This window comes from Oncorhynchus masou, chromosome 22 (assembly GCF_036934945.1).
Source record: "Oncorhynchus masou masou isolate Uvic2021 chromosome 22, UVic_Omas_1.1, whole genome shotgun sequence".
Classification (NCBI taxonomy): Eukaryota; Metazoa; Chordata; class Actinopteri; order Salmoniformes; family Salmonidae; genus Oncorhynchus; species Oncorhynchus masou.
Window position 1 is genome coordinate 9,778,773 of NC_088233.1, and position 16,544 is coordinate 9,795,316.

The window sequence follows — 16,544 nt, forward strand, 5'->3', positions numbered from 1 at the left end:
ACAGGTTATACATACTCTGTTTTCTATGTATGCCCTAATGAAAGTTCAGAGGTCAAAGATCAAATGTTGATTCTCCCCATCACTGCATGGATACTGTCCATAATGCAGATATTGCCCCCCCCCCCCAATTTAAAAAAAACTATTACAAGCTTTTAAATCTGAATCGGATATCTCCACCCTGTGGAGGAACTTTGTGTATCAGTACTAATGACAGTTCACAGTTTACGCACAATGGGTTATAATAATACCTAGTTCACAGCTAATGAGGGACCAGGGACAGCCAAGACAGTTAAGAAGCTAATGAGGGACCAGGGACAGCCAAGACAGTTAAGAAGCTAATGAGGGACCAGGGACAGTGAAGAAGCTAATGAGGAACCAGTGAAGACCGTTGAGGGACCAGGGACAGTTAGGAAGCTAATGAGGGACCAGGGACAGTTAAGAACCTAATGAGGGACCAGGGACCGTTAAGAAGCTAATGAGGGACCAGGGACTATTAGGAAGCTAATGAGGGACCAGTGAAGATAGTTAAGAAGCTAATGAGGGACCAGGGACAGTTAGGAAGCCAATGAGGGACCAGGGACAGTTAGGAAGCCAATGAGGGACCAGGGACAGTTAGGAAGCTAATGAGGGACCAGGGACAGTTAGGAAGCTAATGAGGGACCAGGGACAGTTAAGAAGCTAATGAGGAACCAGTGAAGACCGTTAAGAAACTAATGAGGGACCAGGGACAGTTAGGAAGCTAATGAGGGACCAGGGACAGTTAGGAAGCTAATGAGGGACCAGGGACAGTTAGGAAGCTAATGAGGGACCAGGGACAGTTAGGAAGCTAATGAGGGACCAGGGACCGTTAGGAAGCTAATGAGGGACCAGGGACAGTTAGGAAGCTAATGAGGGACCAGGGACATTTAAGAAGCTAATGAGGGACCAGGGACAGTTAAGAAGCTAATGATGGACCAGGGACATTTAAGAAGCTAATGAGGGACCAGGGACAGTTAAGAAGCTAATGATGGACCAGGGACAGTTAAGAAGCTAATGAGGGACCAGGGACAGTTAAGAAGCTAATGATGGACCAGGGACAGTTAAGAAGCTGATGAGGGACCAGGGACAGTTAAGAAGCTAATGAGGGACCAGGGACAGTTAAGAAGCTAATGATGGACCAGGGACAGTTAAGAAGCTAATGGGGGACCAGTGAAGACCGTTAAGAAGCTAATGGGGGACCAGGGACAGTTAAATAACTAATGGGGGACCAGGGACAGTTAAGAAGCTAATGATGGACCAGGGACAGTTAAGAAGCTAATGATGGACCAGGGACAGTTAAGAAGCTAATGATGGACCAGGGACAGTTAAGAAGCTGATGAGGGACCAGGGAGAGTTAAATAAATAATGAGGGACCAGGGACAGTTAAGAAGCTAATGAGGGACCAGGGACAGTTAAGAAGCTAATGATGGACCAGGGAGAGTTAAATAACTAATGAGGGACCAGGGACAGTTAAGAAGCTAGTGAGGGACCAGTGAAGACAGTTAAGAAGCTAATGAGGGACCAGTGAAGACAGTTAAGAAGCTAATGAGGGACCAGTGAAGACAGTTAAGAAGCGAATGAGGGACCAGTGAAGACTGTTAAGAAGCTAATGGGGGACCAGTGAAGACCGTTAAGAAGCTAATGAGGGACCAGTGAAGACAGTTAAGAAGCTAATGAGGGACCAGTGAAGACCGTTAAGAAGCTAATGAGGGACCAGGGACAGTTCAGAAGCTAATGATGGACCAGGGACCGTTAAGAAGCTAATGAGGGACCAGGGACCGTTAAGAAGCTAATGAGGGACCAGTGAAGACCGTTAAGAAGCTAATGAGGGACCAGGGACCGTTAAGAAGCTAATGAGGGACCAGGGACAATTAAGAAGCTAATGAGGGACCAGTGAAGACAGTTAAGAAGCTAATGAGGGACCAGGGACAGTTAAGAAGCTAATGAGGGACCAGGGACAGTTAAGAAGCTAATGAGGGACCAGGGACAGTTAAGAAGCTAATGAGGGACCAGGGAGAGTTAAATAACTAATGAAGGACCAGGGACAGTTAAGAAGCTAATGAGGGACCAGGGACAGTTAAGAAGCTAATGGGGGACCAGGGAGAGTTAAATAACTAATGAGGGACCAGGGACAGTTAAGAAGCTAGTGAGGGACCAGTGAAGACAGTTAAGAAGCTAATGAGGGACCAGTGAAGACAGTTAAGAAGCTAATGAGGGACCAGTGAAGACAGTTAAGAAGCGAATGAGGGACCAGTGAAGACAGTTAAGAAGCTAATGAGGGACCAGTGAAGACCGTTAAGAAGCTAATGGGGGACCAGTGAAGACCGTTAAGAAGCTAATGAGGGACCAGTGAAGACAGTTAAGAAGCTAATGAGGGACCAGGGACAGTTAAATAACTAATGAGGGACCAGGGACAGTTAAGAAGCTAATGAGGGACCAGGGACAGTTAAGAAGCTAATGAGGGACCAGGGACAGTTAAGAAGCTAATGAGGGACCAGGGACAGTTAAGAAGCTAATGAGGGACCAGGGAGAGTTAAATAACTAATGAAGGACCAGGGACAGTTAAGAAGCTAATGAGGGACCAGGGACAGTTAAGAAGCTAATGATGGACCAGGGACAGTTAAGAAGCTAATGGGGGACCAGTGAAGACCGTTAAGAAGCTAATGAGGGACCAGTGAAGACAGTTAAGAAGCTAATGAGGGACCAGTGAAGACCGTTAAGAAGCTAATGAGGGACCAGGGACAGTTAAATAACTAATGAGGGACCAGGGACAGTTAAATAACTAATGAGGGACCAGGGACAGTTAAGAAGCTAATGAGGGACCAGGGACAGTTAAGAAGCTAATGAGGGACCAGGACCGTTAAGAAGCTAATGAGGGACCAGGGACAGTTAAGAAGCTAATGAGGGACCAGGGACCGTTAAGAAGCTAATGAGGGACCAGGGACAGTTAAGAAGCTAATGAGGGACCAGGGACAGTTAAGAAGCTAATGAGGGACCAGGGACAGTTAAGAAGCTAATGAGGGACCAGGGACAGTTAAATAACTAATGAGGGACCAGGGACAGTTAATAAGCTAATGAGGGACCAGTGAAGACAGTTAAGAAGCTAATGAGGGACCAGTGAAGACCGTTAAGAAGCTAATGAGGGACCAGGGACAGTTCAGAAGCTAATGAGGGACCAGGGACAGTTAAGAAGCTAATGAGGGACCAGGGACAGTTAAGAAGCTAATGAGGGACCAGGGACCGTTAAGAAGCTAATGAGGGACCAGGGACCGTTAAGAAGCTAATGAGGGACCAGGGACAGTTAAGAAGCTAATGAGGGACCAGTGAAGACAGTTAAGAAGCTAATGAGGGACCAGGGACAGTTAAATAACTAATGAGGGACCAGGGACAGTTAAGAAGCTAATGAGGGACCAGGGACAGTTAAGAAGCTAATGAGGGACCAGGGACAGTTAAGAAGCTAATGAGGGACCAGGGAGAGTTAAATAACTAATGAAGGACCAGGGACAGTTAAGAAGCTAATGAGGGACCAGGGACAGTTAAGAAGCTAATGAGGGACCAGGGAGAGTTAAATAACTAATGAAGGACCAGGGACAGTTAAGAAGCTACTGAGGGACCAGGGACAGTTAAGAAGCTAATGGGGGACCAGGGAGAGTTAAATAACTAATGAGGGACCAGGGACAGTTAAGAAGCTAGTGAGGGACCAGTGAAGACAGTTAAGAAGCTAATGAGGGACCAGTGAAGACAGTTAAGAAGCTAATGAGGGACCAGTGAAGACAGTTAAGAAGCGAATGAGGGACCAGGGACAGTTAGGAAGCCAATGAGGGACCAGGGACAGTTAGGAAGCCAATGAGGGACCAGGGACAGTTAGGAAGCTAATGAGGGACCAGGGACAGTTAGGAAGCTAATGAGGGACCAGGGACAGTTAAGAAGCTAATGAGGAACCAGTGAAGACCGTTAAGAAACTAATGAGGGACCAGGGACAGTTAGGAAGCTAATGAGGGACCAGGGACAGTTAGGAAGCTAATGAGGGACCAGGGACAGTTAGGAAGCTAATGAGGGACCAGGGACAGTTAGGAAGCTAATGAGGGACCAGGGACAGTTAGGAAGCTAATGAGGGACCAGGGACCGTTAGGAAGCTAATGAGGGACCAGGGACAGTTAGGAAGCTAATGAGGGACCAGGGACATTTAAGAAGCTAATGAGGGACCAGGGACAGTTAAGAAGCTAATGATGGACCAGGGACATTTAAGAAGCTAATGAGGGACCAGGGACAGTTAAGAAGCTAATGATGGACCAGGGACAGTTAAGAAGCTAATGAGGGACCAGGGACAGTTAAGAAGCTAATGATGGACCAGGGACAGTTAAGAAGCTGATGAGGGACCAGGGACAGTTAAGAAGCTAATGATGGACCAGGGACAGTTAAGAAGCTAATGGGGGACCAGTGAAGACCGTTAAGAAGCTAATGGGGGACCAGGGACAGTTAAATAACTAATGAGGGACCAGGGACAGTTAAGAAGCTAATGATGGACCAGGGACAGTTAAGAAGCTAATGATGGACCAGGGACAGTTAAGAAGCTGATGAGGGACCAGGGAGAGTTAAATAACTAATGAGGGACCAGGGACAGTTAAGAAGCTAATGAGGGACCAGGGACAGTTAAGAAGCTAATGATGGACCAGGGAGAGTTAAATAACTAATGAGGGACCAGGGACAGTTAAGAAGCTAGTGAGGGACCAGTGAAGACAGTTAAGAAGCGAATGAGGGACCAGTGAAGACTGTTAAGAAGCTAATGGGGGACCAGTGAAGACCGTTAAGAAGCTAATGAGGGACCAGTGAAGAAAGTTAAGAAGCTAATGAGGGACCAGTGAAGACAGTTAAGAAGCTAATGAGGGACCAGTGAAGACCGTTAAGAAGCTAATGAGGGACCAGGGACAGTTCAGAAGCTAATGAGGGACCAGGGACAGTTAAGAAGCTAATGAGGGACCAGGGACCGTTAAGAAGCTAATGAGGGACCAGGGACAGTTAAGAAGCTAATGAGGGACCAGGGACAGTTAAGAAGCTAATGAGGGACCAGGGACAGTTAAGAAGCTAATGAGGGACCAGGGACAGTTAATAAGCTAATGAGGGACCAGTGAAGACAGTTAAGAAGCTAATGAGGGACCAGTGAAGACCGTTAAGAAGCTAATGAGGGACCAGGGACAGTTCAGAAGCTAATGAGGGACCAGGGACAGTTCAGAAGCTAATGAGGGACCAGGGACAGTTAAGAAGCTAATGAGGGACCAGGGACAGTTAAGAAGCTAATGAGGGACCAGGGACCGTTAAGAAGCTAATGAGGGACCAGGGACCGTTAAGAAGCTAATGAGGGACCAGGGACAGTTAAGAAGCTAATGAGGGACCAGTGAAGACAGTTAAGAAGCTAATGAGGGACCAGGGACAGTTAAATAACTAATGAGGGACCAGGGACAGTTAAGAAGCTAATGAGGGACCAGGGACAGTTAAGAAGCTAATGAGGGACCAGGGACAGTTAAGAAGCTAATGAGGGACCAGGGAGAGTTAAATAACTAATGAAGGACCAGGGACAGTTAAGAAGCTAATGAGGGACCAGGGACAGTTAAGAAGCTAATGGGGGACCAGGGACAGTTAAGAAGCTAATGATGGACCAGGGACAGTTAAGAAGCTAATGAGGGACCAGGGACAGTTAAGAAGCTAATGATGGACCAGGGACAGTTAAGAAGCTAATGAGGGACCAGGGACAGTTAAGAAGCTAATGATGGACCAGGGACAGTTAAGAAGCTAATGGGGGACCAGTGAAGACCGTTAAGAAGCTAATGGGGGACCAGGGACAGTTAAATAACTAATGAGGGACCAGGGACAGTTAAGAAGCTAATGATGGACCAGGGACAGTTAAGAAGCTAATGATGGACCAGGGACAGTTAAGAAGCTGATGAGGGACCAGGGAGAGTTAAATAAATAATGAGGGACCAGGGACAGTTAAGAAGCTAATGAGGGACCAGGGACAGTTAAGAAGCTAATGATGGACCAGGGAGAGTTAAATAACTAATGAGGGACCAGGGACAGTTAAGAAGCTAGTGAGGGACCAGTGAAGACAGTTAAGAAGCTAATGAGGGACCAGTGAAGACAGTTAAGAAGCTAATGAGGGACCAGTGAAGACAGTTAAGAAGCGAATGAGGGACCAGTGAAGACTGTTAAGAAGCTAATGGGGGACCAGTGAAGACCGTTAAGAAGCTAATGAGGGACCAGTGAAGAAAGTTAAGAAGCTAATGAGGGACCAGTGAAGACAGTTAAGAAGCTAATGAGGGACCAGTGAAGACCGTTAAGAAGCTAATGAGGGACCAGGGACAGTTCAGAAGCTAATGATGGACCAGGGACCGTTAAGAAGCTAATGAGGGACCAGGGACCGTTAAGAAGCTAATGAGGGACCAGTGAAGACCGTTAAGAAGCTAATGAGGGACCAGGGACCGTTAAGAAGCTAATGAGGGACCAGGGACAATTAAGAAGCTAATGAGGGACCAGTGAAGACAGTTAAGAAGCTAATGAGGGACCAGGGACAGTTAAATAACTAATGAGGGACCAGGGACAGTTAAGAAGCTAATGAGGGACCAGGGACAGTTAAGAAGCTAATGAGGGACCAGGGACAGTTAAGAAGCTAATGAGGGACCAGGGAGAGTTAAATAACTAATGAAGGACCAGGGACAGTTAAGAAGCTAATGAGGGACCAGGGACAGTTAAGAAGCTAATGGGGGACCAGGGAGAGTTAAATAACTAATGAGGGACCAGGGACAGTTAAGAAGCTAGTGAGGGACCAGTGAAGACAGTTAAGAAGCTAATGAGGGACCAGTGAAGACAGTTAAGAAGCTAATGAGGGACCAGTGAAGACAGTTAAGAAGCGAATGAGGGACCAGTGAAGACAGTTAAGAAGCTAATGAGGGACCAGTGAAGACCGTTAAGAAGCTAATGGGGGACCAGTGAAGACCGTTAAGAAGCTAATGAGGGACCAGTGAAGAAAGTTAAGAAGCTAATGAGGGACCAGTGAAGACAGTTAAGAAGCTAATGAGGGACCAGGGACAGTTAAATAACTAATGAGGGACCAGGGACAGTTAAGAAGCTAATGAGGGACCAGGGACAGTTAAGAAGCTAATGAGGGACCAGGGACAGTTAAGAAGCTAATGAGGGACCAGGGACAGTTAAGAAGCTAATGAGGGACCAGGGAGAGTTAAATAACTAATGAAGGACCAGGGACAGTTAAGAAGCTAATGAGGGACCAGGGACAGTTAAGAAGCTAATGATGGACCAGGGACAGTTAAGAAGCTAATGGGGGACCAGTGAAGACCGTTAAGAAGCTAATGGGGGACCAGTGAAGACCGTTAAGAAGCTAATGAGGGACCAGTGAAGACAGTTAAGAAGCTAATGAGGGACCAGTGAAGACCGTTAAGAAGCTAATGAGGGACCAGGGACAGTTAAATAACTAATGAGGGACCAGGGACAGTTAAATAACTAATGAGGGACCAGGGACAGTTAAGAAGCTAATGAGGGACCAGGGACAGTTAAGAAGCTAATGAGGGACCAGGACCGTTAAGAAGCTAATGAGGGACCAGGGACAGTTAAGAAGCTAATGAGGGACCAGGGACCGTTAAGAAGCTAATGAGGGACCAGGGACAGTTAAGAAGCTAATGAGGGACCAGGGACAGTTAAGAAGCTAATGAGGGACCAGGGACAGTTAAGAAGCTAATGAGGGACCAGGGACAGTTAAATAACTAATGAGGGACCAGGGACAGTTAATAAGCTAATGAGGGACCAGTGAAGACAGTTAAGAAGCTAATGAGGGACCAGTGAAGACCGTTAAGAAGCTAATGAGGGACCAGGGACAGTTCAGAAGCTAATGAGGGACCAGGGACGGTTAAGAAGCTAATGAGGGACCAGGGACAGTTAAGAAGCTAATGAGGGACCAGGGACCGTTAAGAAGCTAATGAGGGACCAGGGACAGTTAAATAACTAATGAGGGACCAGGGACAGTTAAGAAGCTAATGAGGGACCAGTGAAGACAGTTAAGAAGCTAATGAGGGACCAGGGACAGTTAAATAACTAATGAGGGACCAGGGACAGTTAAGAAGCTAATGAGGGACCAGGGACAGTTAAGAAGCTAATGAGGGACCAGGGACAGTTAAGAAGCTAATGAGGGACCAGGGAGAGTTAAATAACTAATGAAGGACCAGGGACAGTTAAGAAGCTAATGAGGGACCAGGGACAGTTAAGAAGCTAATGGGGGACCAGGGAGAGTTAAATAACTAATGAGGGACCAGGGACAGTTAAGAAGCTAGTGAGGGACCAGGGACAGTTAGGAAGCCAATGAGGGACCAGGGACAGTTAGGAAGCTAATGAGGGACCAGGGACAGTTAGGAAGCTAATGAGGGACCAGGGACAGTTAAGAAGCTAATGAGGAACCAGTGAAGACCGTTAAGAAACTAATGAGGGACCAGGGACAGTTAGGAAGCTAATGAGGGACCAGGGACAGTTAGGAAGCTAATGAGGGACCAGGGACAGTTAGGAAGCTAATGAGGGACCAGGGACAGTTAGGAAGCTAATGAGGGACCAGGGACAGTTAGGAAGCTAATGAGGGACCAGGGACCGTTAGGAAGCTAATGAGGGACCAGGGACAGTTAGGAAGCTAATGAGGGACCAGGGACATTTAAGAAGCTAATGAGGGACCAGGGACAGTTAAGAAGCTAATGATGGACCAGGGACATTTAAGAAGCTAATGAGGGACCAGGGACAGTTAAGAAGCTAATGATGGACCAGGGACAGTTAAGAAGCTAATGAGGGACCAGGGACAGTTAAGAAGCTAATGATGGACCAGGGACAGTTAAGAAGCTGATGAGGGACCAGGGACAGTTAAGAAGCTAATGATGGACCAGGGACAGTTAAGAAGCTAATGGGGGACCAGTGAAGACCGTTAAGAAGCTAATGGGGGACCAGGGACAGTTAAATAACTAATGAGGGACCAGGGACAGTTAAGAAGCTAATGATGGACCAGGGACAGTTAAGAAGCTAATGATGGACCAGGGACAGTTAAGAAGCTGATGAGGGACCAGGGAGAGTTAAATAACTAATGAGGGACCAGGGACAGTTAAGAAGCTAATGAGGGACCAGGGACAGTTAAGAAGCTAATGATGGACCAGGGAGAGTTAAATAACTAATGAGGGACCAGGGACAGTTAAGAAGCTAGTGAGGGACCAGTGAAGACAGTTAAGAAGCGAATGAGGGACCAGTGAAGACTGTTAAGAAGCTAATGGGGGACCAGTGAAGACCGTTAAGAAGCTAATGAGGGACCAGTGAAGAAAGTTAAGAAGCTAATGAGGGACCAGTGAAGACAGTTAAGAAGCTAATGAGGGACCAGTGAAGACCGTTAAGAAGCTAATGAGGGACCAGGGACAGTTCAGAAGCTAATGAGGGACCAGGGACAGTTAAGAAGCTAATGAGGGACCAGGGACCGTTAAGAAGCTAATGAGGGACCAGGGACAGTTAAGAAGCTAATGAGGGACCAGGGACAGTTAAGAAGCTAATGAGGGACCAGGGACAGTTAAGAAGCTAATGAGGGACCAGGGACAGTTAATAAGCTAATGAGGGACCAGTGAAGACAGTTAAGAAGCTAATGAGGGACCAGTGAAGACCGTTAAGAAGCTAATGAGGGACCAGGGACAGTTCAGAAGCTAATGAGGGACCAGGGACAGTTCAGAAGCTAATGAGGGACCAGGGACAGTTAAGAAGCTAATGAGGGACCAGGGACAGTTAAGAAGCTAATGAGGGACCAGGGACCGTTAAGAAGCTAATGAGGGACCAGGGACCGTTAAGAAGCTAATGAGGGACCAGGGACAGTTAAGAAGCTAATGAGGGACCAGTGAAGACAGTTAAGAAGCTAATGAGGGACCAGGGACAGTTAAATAACTAATGAGGGACCAGGGACAGTTAAGAAGCTAATGAGGGACCAGGGACAGTTAAGAAGCTAATGAGGGACCAGGGACAGTTAAGAAGCTAATGAGGGACCAGGGAGAGTTAAATAACTAATGAAGGACCAGGGACAGTTAAGAAGCTAATGAGGGACCAGGGACAGTTAAGAAGCTAATGGGGGACCAGGGAGAGTTAAATAACTAATGAGGGACCAGGGACAGTTAAGAAGCTAGTGAGGGACCAGTGAAGACAGTTAAGAAGCTAATGAGGGACCAGTGAAGACAGTTAAGAAGCTAATGAGGGACCAGTGAAGACAGTTAAGAAGCGAATGAGGGACCAGTGAAGACAGTTAAGAAGCTAATGAGGGACCAGTGAAGACCGTTAAGAAGCTAATGGGGGACCAGTGAAGACCGTTAAGAAGCTAATGAGGGACCAGTGAAGAAAGTTAAGAAGCTAATGAGGGACCAGTGAAGACAGTTAAGAAGCTAATGAGGGACCAGGGACAGTTAAATAACTAATGAGGGACCAGGGACAGTTAAGAAGCTAATGAGGGACCAGGGACAGTTAAGAAGCTAATGAGGGACCAGGGACAGTTAAGAAGCTAATGAGGGACCAGGGACAGTTAAGAAGCTAATGAGGGACCAGGGACAGTTAAGAAGCTAATGATGGACCAGGGACAGTTAAGAAGCTAATGGGGGACCAGTGAAGACCGTTAAGAAGCTAATGGGGGACCAGTGAAGACCGTTAAGAAGCTAATGAGGGACCAGTGAAGACAGTTAAGAAGCTAATGAGGGACCAGTGAAGACCGTTAAGAAGCTAATGAGGGACCAGGGACAGTTAAATAACTAATGAGGGACCAGGGACAGTTAAATAACTAATGAGGGACCAGGGACAGTTAAGAAGCTAATGAGGGACCAGGGACAGTTAAGAAGCTAATGAGGGACCAGGACCGTTAAGAAGCTAATGAGGGACCAGGGACAGTTAAGAAGCTAATGAGGGACCAGGGACCGTTAAGAAGCTAATGAGGGACCAGGGACAGTTAAGAAGCTAATGAGGGACCAGGGACAGTTAAGAAGCTAATGAGGGACCAGGGACAGTTAAGAAGCTAATGATGGACCAGGGAGAGTTAAATAACTAATGAGGGACCAGGGACAGTTAAGAAGCTAGTGAGGGACCAGTGAAGACAGTTAAGAAGCGAATGAGGGACCAGTGAAGACTGTTAAGAAGCTAATGGGGGACCAGTGAAGACCGTTAAGAAGCTAATGAGGGACCAGTGAAGAAAGTTAAGAAGCTAATGAGGGACCAGTGAAGACAGTTAAGAAGCTAATGAGGGACCAGTGAAGACCGTTAAGAAGCTAATGAGGGACCAGGGACAGTTCAGAAGCTAATGAGGGACCAGGGACAGTTAAGAAGCTAATGAGGGACCAGGGACCGTTAAGAAGCTAATGAGGGACCAGGGACAGTTAAGAAGCTAATGAGGGACCAGGGACAGTTAATAAGCTAATGAGGGACCAGTGAAGACAGTTAAGAAGCTAATGAGGGACCAGTGAAGACCGTTAAGAAGCTAATGAGGGACCAGGGACAGTTCAGAAGCTAATGAGGGACCAGGGACAGTTCAGAAGCTAATGAGGGACCAGGGACAGTTAAGAAGCTAATGAGGGACCAGGGACAGTTAAGAAGCTAATGAGGGACCAGGGACCGTTAAGAAGCTAATGAGGGACCAGGGACCGTTAAGAAGCTAATGAGGGACCAGGGACAGTTAAGAAGCTAATGAGGGACCAGTGAAGACAGTTAAGAAGCTAATGAGGGACCAGGGACAGTTAAATAACTAATGAGGGACCAGGGACAGTTAAGAAGCTAATGAGGGACCAGGGACAGTTAAGAAGCTAATGAGGGACCAGGGACAGTTAAGAAGCTAATGAGGGACCAGGGAGAGTTAAATAACTAATGAAGGACCAGGGACAGTTAAGAAGCTAATGAGGGACCAGGGACAGTTAAGAAGCTAATGGGGGACCAGGGAGAGTTAAATAACTAATGAGGGACCAGGGACAGTTAAGAAGCTAGTGAGGGACCAGTGAAGACAGTTAAGAAGCTAATGAGGGACCAGTGAAGACAGTTAAGAAGCTAATGAGGGACCAGTGAAGACAGTTAAGAAGCGAATGAGGGACCAGTGAAGACAGTTAAGAAGCTAATGAGGGACCAGTGAAGACCGTTAAGAAGCTAATGGGGGACCAGTGAAGACCGTTAAGAAGCTACTGAGGGACCAGTGAAGAAAGTTAAGAAGCTAATGAGGGACCAGTGAAGACAGTTAAGAAGCTAATGAGGGACCAGGGACAGTTAAATAACTAATGAGGGACCAGGGACAGTTAAGAAGCTAATGAGGGACCAGGGACAGTTAAGAAGCTAATGAGGGACCAGGGACAGTTAAGAAGCTAATGAGGGACCAGGGACAGTTAAGAAGCTAATGAGGGACCAGGGAGAGTTAAATAACTAATGAAGGACCAGGGACAGTTAAGAAGCTAATGAGGGACCAGGGACAGTTAAGAAGCTAATGATGGACCAGGGACAGTTAAGAAGCTAATGGGGGACCAGTGAAGACCGTTAAGAAGCTAATGGGGGACCAGTGAAGACCGTTAAGAAGCTAATGAGGGACCAGTGAAGACAGTTAAGAAGCTAATGAGGGACCAGTGAAGACCGTTAAGAAGCTAATGAGGGACCAGGGACAGTTAAATAACTAATGAGGGACCAGGGACAGTTAAATAACTAATGAGGGACCAGGGACAGTTAAGAAGCTAATGAGGGACCAGGGACAGTTAAGAAGCTAATGAGGGACCAGGACCGTTAAGAAGCTAATGAGGGACCAGGGACAGTTAAGAAGCTAATGAGGGACCAGGGACCGTTAAGAAGCTAATGAGGGACCAGGGACAGTTAAGAAGCTAATGAGGGACCAGGGACAGTTAAGAAGCTAATGAGGGACCAGGGACAGTTAAGAAGCTAATGAGGGACCAGGGACAGTTAAATAACTAATGAGGGACCAGGGACAGTTAATAAGCTAATGAGGGACCAGTGAAGACAGTTAAGAAGCTAATGAGGGACCAGTGAAGACCGTTAAGAAGCTAATGAGGGACCAGGGACAGTTCAGAAGCTAATGAGGGACCAGGGACAGTTAAGAAGCTAATGAGGGACCAGGGACAGTTAAGAAGCTAATGAGGGACCAGGGACCGTTAAATAACTAATGAGGGACCAGGGACAGTTAATAAGCTAATGAGGGACCAGTGAAGACAGTTAAGAAGCTAATGAGGGACCAGTGAAGACCGTTAAGAAGCTAATGAGGGACCAGGGACAGTTCAGAAGCTAATGAGGGACCAGGGACAGTTAAGAAGCTAATGAGGGACCAGGGACAGTTAAGAAGCTAATGAGGGACCAGGGACCGTTAAGAAGCTAATGAGGGACCAGGGACCGTTAAGAAGCTAATGAGGGACCAGGGACCGTTAAGAAGCTAATGAGGGACCAGGGACAGTTAAGAAGCTAATGAGGGACCAGTGAAGACAGTTAAATAACTAATGAGGGACCAGGGACAGTTAAGAAGCTAATGAGGGACCAGTGACAGTTAAGAAGCTAATGAGGGACCAGGGACCGTTAAGAAGCTAATGAGGGACCAGGGACAGTTAAGAAGCTAATGAGGGACCAGGGACCGTTAAGAAGCTAATGAGGGACCAGGGACAGTTAAGAAGCTAATGAGGGACCAGGGACCGTTAAGAAGCTAATGAGGGACCAGCGACAGTTAAGAAGCTAATGAGGGACCAGTGACCGTTAAGAAGCTAATGAGGGACCAGGGACAGTTAAGAAGCTAATGAGGGACCAGGGACAGTTAAGAAGCTAATGAGGGACCAGGGACTGTTAAGAAGCTAATGAGGGACCAGGGACAGTTAAGAAGCTAATGAGGGACCAGGGACAGTTAAGAAGCTAATTAGGGACCAGGGACAGTTAAGAAGCTAATGAGGGACCAGGGACTGTTAAGAAGCTAATGAGGGACCAGGGACAGTTAAGAAGCTAATGAGGGACCAGGGACAGTTAAGAAGCTAATGAGGGACCAATTTGAATAATAGTACTTTTCATTGACAACTGGTGGCTGAAAGAGTAGCAATTGTATTCTTATTCTGTTTTGTTGGGACGTGTTCCCCCCCCAAAAAACATGTATGCACCCATATTGGTATGTCAGGGTGCTTTTACAGTAGCCTACAATTATTTTCCTCACAAAATAATGAATGATATAAAGAGAAAAACTTTTTCTTGCTACGAAGTGTTCACACCTCAACACTACTCTTGGTGCCATCGGTGTCTCCTTCTCGGAGCGTGCCCCAAGGTCACAGCATTTTAGGCACAGCCTACAGACTGCTCAAAACTGTGATTTTGGTTGAGATTGAATGGGTGTTGCAAATAAGATACAGTAACATCTTCTTCTTTTTTTCTCTCGAGTAAAGTGCTTGTGTAACGTCTATGGTTGCCCAAATAGTTGTTCGGAAATACTACTATTTATGCATTTGTTACATTATGTGAATGTGTCATTAGTATGTATATATGTTATTACATTCAGTGGTGTAAAATAATTAAGTAAAAATACTACTTTAGTAGTTTTTTTGAGGGTGTCTGTACTTCCAATACTTTTTATATTTTTGACAACTTTTACTCCACTACATTCCTAAAGACAATGTGTACTTTTTACTCCCATACAATTTCCCTGACACTCAAAAGTTCTCATTACATTTCCAAATGCACTGGCAGGACAGCAATATAGTCCAATTCAAGCGCCTATCAATATGATGATTCTCTCTCCTTTACACTTTACATGAGCATGATTCTCTCTCCTTTACATGAGCATGATTCTCTCTCCTTTACATGAGCATGATTCTCTCTCCTTTACACTTTACATTAGTATTATTCTCTCTCCTTTACACTTTACATGAGCATGATTCTCTCTCCTTTACATGAGCATGATTCTCTCTCCTTTACACTTTACATGAGCATGATTCTCTCTCCTTTAAATGAGCATGATTCTCTCTCCTTTACATGAGCATGATTCTCTCTCCTTTACACTTTACATGAGTATGATTCGCTCTCCTTTATAATTTACATGAGCATGATTCTCTCTCCTTTACATGAGCATGATTCTCTCTCCTTTACACTTTACATGAGCATGATTCTCTCTCCTTTATACTTTACATGAGCATGATTCTCTCTCCTTTACATGAACATGATTCTCTCTCCTTTATACTTTACATGAGCATGATTCTCTCTCCTTTACACTTTACATGAGCATGATTCTCTCTCCTTTACACTTTACATGAGCATGATTCTCTCTCCTTTATACTTTACATGAGCATGATTCTCTCTCCTTTATACTTTACATGAGCATGATTCTCTCTCCTTTACACTTTACATGAGCATGATTCTCTCTCCTTTATACTTTACATGAGCATGATTCTCTCTCCTTTACATGAACATGATTCTCTCTCCTTTATACTTTACATGAGCATGATTCTCTCTCCTTTATACTTTACATGAGCATGATTCTCTCTCCTTTACACTTTACATGAGCATGATTCTCTCTCCTTTATACTTTACATGAGCATGATTCTCTCTCCTTTACATGAACATGATTCTCTCTCCTTTACACTTTACATGAGCATGATTCTCTCTCCTTTATACTTTACATGAGCATGATTCTCTCTCCTTTACATGAACATGATTCTCTCTCCTTTACACTTTACATGAGCATGATTCTCTCTCCTTTATACTTTACATGAGCATGATTCTCTCTCCTTTACATGAACATGATTCTCTCTCCTTTATACTTTACATGAACATGATTCTCTCTCCTTTATACTTTACATGAGCACGATTCTCTCTCCTTTACATGAGCATGATTCTCTCTCCTTTATACTTTACATGAGCATGATTCTCTCTCCTTTACATGAGCATGATTCTCTCTCCTTTATACTTTACATGAGCATGATTCTCTCTCCTTTACATGAGCATGATTCTCTCTCCTTTACATGAGCATGATTCTCTCTCCTTTACATGAACATGATTCTCTCTCCTTTACACTTTACATGAGCATGATTCTCTCTCCTTTACATGAGCATGATTCTCTCTCCTTTGAATCAATAACAAACTAACACAATACATGTACATAACAATAGGAGGGTATACACAGGAAGTACTGGTACCGAGTCAGTGTGCAGGGGTACCGGATAGTGGAGGTAATTTGTAAAGTGACTATGCACAAATAATAAACAGCGAGTAGCAGCAGTGCAAAAACAAAGGGAGGGTCAATGTAGCTAGTCCAGGTGGCCATTTGATTAGTTGTTCAGCAGTCTTATTGCTTGGAGGTAGAAGCTTTTTAAGGAGCCTTTTGGTCCGAGACTTGGCGCTCCAGTACCGCTTGCCGTGCGGTAGCAGAGAGAACAGTCTATGACTTGGGTGACTTGTGTCTTTGACAATTGTTTTGGGCTTTCCTCTGACACCGCCTAGTATATAGGTCCTGGATGTCAGGAAGCTTG